This window comes from Marmota marmota, unplaced genomic scaffold (genome assembly GCF_001458135.2).
Source record: "Marmota marmota marmota unplaced genomic scaffold, marMar, whole genome shotgun sequence".
Lineage (NCBI taxonomy): Eukaryota > Metazoa > Chordata > Mammalia > Rodentia > Sciuridae > Marmota > Marmota marmota.
This window is the reverse complement of record NW_026000174.1, coordinates 57,905,365-57,913,530: the sequence shown is the minus strand read 5'-3', so window position 1 is coordinate 57,913,530 and position 8,166 is coordinate 57,905,365. Positions and strand designations below refer to the sequence as shown.

General features: G+C 32.1%; 1 pseudogene; it reads left to right on the top strand.

The window, feature by feature from the left end:
* The first annotated feature begins 3,127 nt into the window (after positions 1-3,127).
* Positions 3,128-7,091, top strand: LOC107159052 (annotated as a pseudogene).
* Positions 7,092-8,166: the final 1,075 nt, after the last annotated feature.

Sequence of the window (8,166 nt, the reverse complement as noted above, 5' to 3'; positions counted from 1 at the left end):
TGTGGCATCTATACACAATGGAGTATTACGCAGCACTAAAAAATGACAAAATCATGGATTTTGCAGGGAAATGGATGGCATTAGAGCAGATTATGCTAAGTGAATCTAGCCAATCCTTAAAAAACAAATGCCAAATGTTTTCTTTGATATAAAGAGAGCAACTAAGATCAGAACAGGGAAGAAGAGCATGAGGAAAAGATTAACATTAAACAGAGATGAGTGGGGGGAGAGAAAGGGAGAGAGAAGGGAAACTATGGAAATGGAAGGAGACCCTCATTGTTACACAAAATTACATATAAGAGTTTGTGAGGGGAAAGGGAAAAAAAAACAAGGGAGAGAATTAAACAACAGCAGATGGGGTAGAGAGGGAAGATGAGAGGGAAGGGGAGGGGGGATAGTAGGGGATAGGAAAGGTAGCAGAATACAACAGTCATTAATATGGTATTATGTAAAAATGTGGATGAGTAACCGATGAGATTCTGCAACTTGTATTTGGGGTAAAAAATGGGAGTTCATAACCCACTTGAATCAAATGTATGGATGATGATATGTCATGAGCTTTGTAATGTTTTGAACAACCAATAAAAAAATAAAAAATAAAAAAGAATAGAGAAATTCAAATAATTCTATTTTTGCTTTCTAAATGTCATTGTAAATGGTAACCAAAAGTGAAATATATATACAATTGTTGGGGAAAATATTTGCATATTGTATAAATCCATAGTGGGTGACTGACTATCATCTCCTTATCTGGAAAGCCTGCTTTGCTTTGATGCCACATTCTTTATAAAACCTAAATATCTAACACTGATGCAAAAAAAAAATAGGTGCCATATTTCAGTTCATGTTATTCTATATGATGGCAAATACATCGATATTAGCGGTATCTAGGTGACCAATATTCTGCATACACCACAAATTTACCAATGCATAGCAACTTTAATAAAAAAATGGTTTGTCTTTTATTTTATTGTACTTTATAATTACTAGTATTTACTTTATTGATTGTATAACATTCACACTTTAAGTAATAAGCTATTCCTCTTTGTTTGAATCTTTAATGCCTGAAGTTTGTTTTTGTAATGTTACAATGACATATCTTTCCCTGACTATATAGCCTTTCATGTGAACTTGTTCCTGTTGCTCTTCTCCCTGCTCTTCCAGGAGTGATGGTAGCTCAGTTCCATAAGTATGCAGGTTGGAACACTGCTGTTTATACTTGTCAAATTGAAAGGCTGGTGCTGCATAACAATTTCAAAGAAAAGCAATTTGTACCACAAGTTTATCATTATAACTCCAGTGGTGTATCTGTCAGTGATTTCATGGTAGGAGTGTTTGGTAGTTTCCCCCACTACTGTATATCAGATACGACCCCTTATCGAAGGAAACTAAACAAAAATCAGGAGATCTATTTTTTTTTCTTATTTCAAAATGCATTAAATCTTTGATTGGAGAATTCACTGGTTTTATTAATTAGTTCCTCTGTACAGAAAGTAATGATGGGTGTTTTAATCCTAAATTTATTCTAAGAGCTAAACTTACAATTTGAAATTAATTTTCAAGATCACTTCTCTTTTATGTATACTTATACAAAGGAATTTAATATGTTATTTTCAGTAGTAATATCATTTTCAATTTTTGTGAGAAAACATTTAAATAAATTAATGTTATTAAATGTTATTGAGGTACTATAATGTGTACACAATTTCAAGGGAGAATTGTCTTCATATTAAAAAGGGAGCATATGAATTATTACAGATATTCAAAGCTTATGGCCATGGTGTGTCTCTCCCCTGTTAATGTAACTAAATATATTCAGGCAAAAATGAAATTTTAACAGTTTGTTATGTAATGTGGTTTAGAGCTATAATTCTTACCAATTGAGATAGTCTTAAAAATCCCAATAATAAGGTTACATTATTTCAAAAATGCTGGTCGTATTATTCCATATGTTGCATTAAAACTTTCTGTGATATTAAAAAAATGTTATCTGTAGGCTCAGATACAGATGCCACATTTAATTTAGGAGTAATGTAGAAAGTCCACCTAGAAGCCATCTAATTCCTCCCCAGTGAAGAGAGATGGCAGAAGCACATGCCATCTGTACTTCAATCTTCTGTTGACATTGCAATTTGAACCCTGATCCTACAGAGAATAAAATATGTGAATCCATGAATAATCCAGGGAACTCTATGAACACAACTTGTCTTTACATTGTGTAACATCTATTATTGACTCTATGTATTCACAATTCATTCCAGTAGAACAATGCATTGTACAGAAATCAAATTATCTGTGAATTTAAATTAGCTTTTTGTTTATTTGTAACATTGATGTTAATGATTCTTGAATTTGCCTTAAGATATCCCATTTTACACTTAAATTTAAATAAGAAATTTTCTTGTGATTTTTATGTCACTCTCTAACGAAAAAAAAGGTTTCCTTTTGTCTATTTTTACATACTTATATATTTTTTGTTGTTTTATAGTCAGGAAAACTGCTATCTTATGTTTAATATGCAGTGCCCACAATCTCTAGGGTTTCAATGAATATCCCACCAATCACACAGATCACAATTTAGGTAATATTTAAAATAAATAAATATGTATTCCTTGAACATAAGTTTGTAGATGATAGGGAGAGCTGTCCTATTTTATGCTGGGGAAAGACAGCATTGCCTGAAGGGAAAACACAGTCATGAATAAAGAACATAGTTAAAATTATAAAGCAGTGTTTTGCATTATTCTAAATTATTTTCCTGCTACTATCTGTCATAAATAAATAGTAGAACATCTTTCAGGTAAATGAAAATTATAAATCCTACATTTCCAAAATTAATAAAATATATTCTTAGTATTACTAAAATGACAGAACGTTGGAAAAATTTTAAAAGGAACTATTAGAAGAATAAGTTATAAATCACAAGAAGAAATATAATTAATACATTGATTTATCAATTTGCTTTTGCGATTTATTAGACTAGCTTCCAGTACTCAATAGGATTTACAGGATTGGGACACAATTGCAAATGATTTTCTTCAAATTACTTTTCCACAGATACTCAGATTTTTGCACAGAGAATGCAAAATATGGAAAGACAGTAGAACATATCAGAATGTTTTCTTCTGAACAAAACATTCAAATATTTTGCCTAGTGTTCTTCTTATTTTGTTATCTTTCCATCTTGGTGGAAAACCTTTTGATCCTCATCTCTATTGGATGCAGTTCTCTTTCTCACCAACCCATGTAACTATTTCCTCAGTCACTTATCTTCTATGGACATCTGCTATACCTCCTTTGTGACACCCAAACTGATTGTTGACCAGCTAGTGGGAAGAAACACCATCTCCTATGGCTACTGCATGTGGCAGGTTGTTGTGATGCACTTCTTTGGATTGATTGAAGTACTAATCCTGACAGCCATGGCCTTTGATCGCTATGTTGCCATCTGCAAACCTCTGCACTATGTGATAATCATGTTGTCAAGATCAGGTGCAATGTCCTGATCTTGACTGCCTGGGCTGGTGGAGCTGTCCACTCCTTTTCCCAGTTCTGTATGATTATCCAGTTGCCCTTCTGTGGTCCCAACACAATTGACCACTACTATTGTGACATTTTTCCTTTATTGAAAATTGCCTACACTGATACCTACATCACTGGTGTCTTTGTGGTTGCCAATTCAGGACTGGTTGCCTTGGTAACATTCATTCTCTTGTTTGGGTTTTATGTTGTCATTCTATTCACATTAAGAAATCACTCATCAGAAGGGAGACACAAAGCCCCCTCTACTTGTGGGTCTCATATCACTGTGGTCATCTTATTCTTTGGACCTTCCATATTTGCCTACCTTAGACCTCCTAACACATTCCCTGAGGACAAATTCTTTGCTCTGTTTTACCCCATTATTCCTCCCATGTTCAATCCCCTCATCTACACCTTGTGGAACACAGACATGAAAAAGGCTATGAGAAAAGCTTGGTTCCAAAAAGTATTTTTAGAAGAAAAAAATAATTGACTTTTAATATTTAATGTCCATCCAACTGTATGCAGCTGAAAACATTTACTTGCCTCCAAGGAGAACTCATGTTTTCAAAGCATCAAAGACAAATCATTTGTTGATAAATGTCAAGAGATCATGAACTGAAGAATTAGCAGTAAAATGACAATTGCACTATTGGGTCTGAGATGAAGTAGTATATGTGTGTACATACATGTGATATTCCTGTTTAATGGAAGGGCAAATTTGTGACTTTGTCATAGTCAACTCTGATGCTAATTTAAAATTTTAATAATTATTTAATCTGTAATTTATTCAGGGGTACAGAAACCTATTTGATCTTTCCTTAGAAATTGAGTAGATTAAAAGAGTTTTTCAGAAATAATATTTTTATTACTGAGCTTTTTTTGATATTATACCAAAGAAATCTTGCATGATGACATTTTAAATTCAGTTATATAATGGAGAAGTTTACACAGAGAATTTTATATAAAATGAAAATTTATAAATGGTGGTCATACCTTTCTCTTAAGCTACAGAACCCCCACTATAACTAAATGTTATAGGCAAGGATAATGTTTTAAGAGTTAAATTTAACACACTTTAGAGATACATGCATACCCATGTTTATCATGTAACAATTTTCAATTGGCAACCTGTGGAACCAGTCTGGGTGTACATCAATTGATGAATACAAAACAAAAATATGATATATAAATACAATAAAGTTTTACTGAGCCTTAAAGAAGAACAAATTGTGTAATTGTCAGGAAATTGGATTGAACTGGAGACCATAATCTTGAGAAGTATAATCCAGACTCAGGAGGAAATTATTATATGTTCCTTCATATGTGGAAGCTTGAGGGGAAAATCAGGGTGGGGGGCAGGTAGGGGACTATAAATGTAGATGGTTAAGTAAGGTAGAGGAAGAGGCTTAGGGGAAGAAGGGGGAGATGACAGGGCCAAAAGCGAAGCATGAAATTCAGCTAATTGTGTTGTACATACCTGTTCACATGCCACAATGAAATCCATCATTCTGTATAATGGAGATGCACACACTTAAAAAAAAAGTAGACTGATGGAAAGTGATTTTTCCTTTATGTGTTTATAAAATGAAATGTACTTGAATGTAGAAGGGCAAGATGAATAGTTAATAGATATTATTCTTTCACTGCAGAACTGTTTAATCAAGTGGCTCCAAGAGTATTCATTTAGGGAAGACTGCATGTCAATGTGTCCCAATACATAAACAAGAGATATGAATTCAATCACCAGTGTAGAGAGAAAAAGAGAAATGATAGCAACCAAATTTTCATGAAGTATAATTCTTTTTGTTGGTATGTTTTCTTTTCTACTTTTTTTTTTGGTTGTAGATGGATGTAATACTTTTATTTTCTTTCTTTATTTTTATATGGTACATGGTGCTGAGGATTGAACCCAGTGCCTCAGATGTGTCAGAGAAGTGCTCTACCACTGAGACCCAACCCAAGTCTCATCTTTCCTTTTCCTTTTAGAAAACCAATAACAACAACACAGGTATATATGATGACAAAAATATAGCAATATGTCCATTGGTGGAAACATATGAATTGTGAATACTGGGAAGAGTAGATTTTAAAGAAAAATTTTCCAACGGAAGCAGAGAAAAAAATTTTTAAAAAAGTTTTTTATATTACCAAAGAGAAAATATGTCCTTGTGAAATAGGAGAAGGAAAATAACACCAAAATATTAATAAACAATTTATTTTAAATATATAATGGTGATTTTAACCTTTAAATGCAGCAAAATTTCAAACTACCATTTCAATTTTAACACAATATAAAGGGAGAGGAAATAGAAGAAATATGATATGTAATACAACCTGTACCAATTTATGTTGGAAAATGATTGTTATAAATTACATTTTTCATAAGTTATTAATGAAAATTTAATATAGTCCTGAATGGATCATTCTCTAATACCAAACAATGGAAGACAATAAGACAATGCCTACAGGTTTCAGGACAGTACTAAGTATTATTCTTAGTTCTGTTCACTTTTATAATTTTAAAAAAATCACACCTTCATATTCATTTGACTTCATAACACATCCTACCTACATATTATTTTTGATCAAAAATTCTCTATATTTTTCTCCTAAAGGCAGCTTCAAAACATCAAAAATGACAAATCACTATAAAATCTTAGGAGCCCAGTCAGAACACAAATGAATGATAAATTTTTATCCATAATCAAAGGCCACATCTTAAAGCACTGGTGAAAATAAAAGAGAGCAATGATTCAGTCATTAAACTCTGATAAGAATGTCTTTTTGTCACTTTCTCAATACCCAAATCAGAGACTTCTGTGAATCCTATGTTTCATTTATGCCAGAAAGCTGAGAAGAAAACTTATTTATTACCTTCATATGAAATGATAAGTTGAGATTTCATATGAAAGGAAATTGTGTAGTTGTTAAGAGAAATTTTTATTCCTGTAGGATTTAGACATTTTACAACAAAAGTTATAAAAATAGGTCTGCTTTTTTTTGATGTGATATTTAGTGACATTTTAGTTTTATCATCTCCTTTAAATATGAACCCAGAGATAAAACCATATCATTTAATGAAATGTAGTTCATAGCATATTCTCCAAAACTATTCAAATTGAGAAATATAAATCAGGAAGCTAAACTGCAATAGTGTTAATTAACCTTTAGAGTTTCCCAGATCCTTTTATTTTTGACTAATTCAAAATATATTTTATGCATACCCAGCCAGACTTTTTACCACATTCTTTATAAAGTGCAAGGTCTTCTACTCTCAAAATTGTTATTCATGCAGTGTTTGATGAGTTAATTTTTACTCATTTTCATATTTTGGTTAAAACTGACTTAAGTTTTCATTGATGACCAAAATTCAACTATACCCTGTAAAACTTCTTCAGTGAAACAAATTATAAGAGCCTTTAATATCCACATTGATTATGTAAATAAATTAATTGCTCTTTTTATAATAATATATCTCATATGTATAGATATGCCATTCATAAATGTTCATTGAATTTTATAAAATTTTTGTATAGGACACTAAAGACTATGGTTTCATTGGATGAAATATTTATCCACTAATAAACAAGGGAAATACTGAAATTAATTTAAATTTTTTAAAAAAGGCATTCATTATATGAAGTTACAAATACATGCAGTACTCAAATATATAAACTGTAATTATTAACTGTATGCTAAAATATTCTTAATTGCTGTATGTAATTATCATTGGAAATAAAAGAGCAAGTATTTTTTCTCATTCTTTCAAGAGTTATGGGTATAATTTTTTGTTAAAGTTCCTTGAATATGTGTGTATGTGTGTGTGTGTGTGTGTATCCAATCTTGTTTAATCAAGGTGTAGAGATCCACGTTAGTGATAATTCTATTTACAGAGATAAATAATATGTTATATGTACACGAAAATTTTATTTTTTGTAAGATTAAAGAAATAGACACATTTTGATACTTTCTCTTTGGAGGAAAGAATCCACCAATGCAAATGTTCTTCTGGGTGAGAAAGTAAGTCTGTACAACTCCAGGTACAGGAGTCTAAGAGCAGAGACTAAGGAAAGTCCATCTATAAAGTTAGGGGGGCAAGGAGAGCAGAGGGGATGCCAGGGGAGAATATCTTCTGTGTTAAGAAGAGAAATAGCTGTGGAAGCACTACTCAGGTTAGAGCAGCCATTTAAAGTATGATAAAGTCAAAACAGGCTTCCTTCAGAGTGTGGGACATTGCCTAAAACATCTAGAATTGCTTTCAAATTAAATCTTTGGAGGCCAATTGACCATTACTCCTTTGGGAGCTTTGGTACCTGCAATATCTTAGGGTCTCTTGCATTTTTTTCACATTATCAAATTATTAAATTTATTACATAAAAAAAAACTTGAAAAAGAAGAAGAAAAAGGAGAGGAAGAGGAAGAGAAGGAGAAGAATTACAAAGACAGTATCCCTCTAATCTCCTTAAAAATCAAGACAGAGATGCCTGCCATCATCTCCAAAGGTATGTTATATCCTCTCCTGGACTCACCTCTTTTTTTTCCCCAGAACTAACTGTTTTCCTGTCTGTTGGTGATAAACTCTTATTCCCTGGCACCTAATAAAAAGTATGTGTTTTATGTTACAGGGATTTCTGCTGGGAA